Genomic DNA, 599 nt, shown 5'->3' on the forward strand with positions numbered 1-599 from the left:
AAAACATGCAATTTGTAAGAAGTCCAGGTTGAGACTGCACGCCAACATTTTTTAAATTTACTTCCATGCCAGCCCCAAGACAATTTCCCTGGTAAAGCTTTAAGTTAAAGAAAAAAAGTACAAAGACCCAACGTTCTGTGATATATGCAGGGAGGTCCCCAAGGACCCCTGCAGGCCGTAAGTGATTCCAAGCCGATAAATGGTGGGAAGGGCCTAACACTTCTAGGGAATCTGAATTACACCTGAGCACTATCCGCGAACCCTGTTTATTAGTAAAGGTACCCTTGCTCGAAAGCCAGTCAAGTCCGACTCTAGGGTTGCGGTGCTCATCTCTGTTTCCAAGCCGAAGAGCCAGCGCTGTCCGAAGACGTTTCCGTGGTCATGTGGCCGGCATGACTAAACACCAAGGCGCATGGAACGCTGTTACCTTCCCACCTAAGTGGTACCTATTTATCTACTTGCCATTTCTTGCTTTCAAACTGCTAAGTTGGCAGGAGCTGGAACTAGAGACGGGAGCTCACTCCGTCACGCGGCACACTCGGGTCTCAAGCTGCTGAACTACCAACCTTCCACGGCCTGCAGTTCAGCGTCTTAACCAC

The sequence above is a fragment of the Gekko japonicus genome, unplaced genomic scaffold (assembly GCF_001447785.1).
Source record: "Gekko japonicus isolate JY-2015 unplaced genomic scaffold, Gekko_japonicus_V1.1 scaffold3401, whole genome shotgun sequence".
In the NCBI taxonomy this organism is placed as follows: Eukaryota; Metazoa; Chordata; class Lepidosauria; order Squamata; family Gekkonidae; genus Gekko; species Gekko japonicus.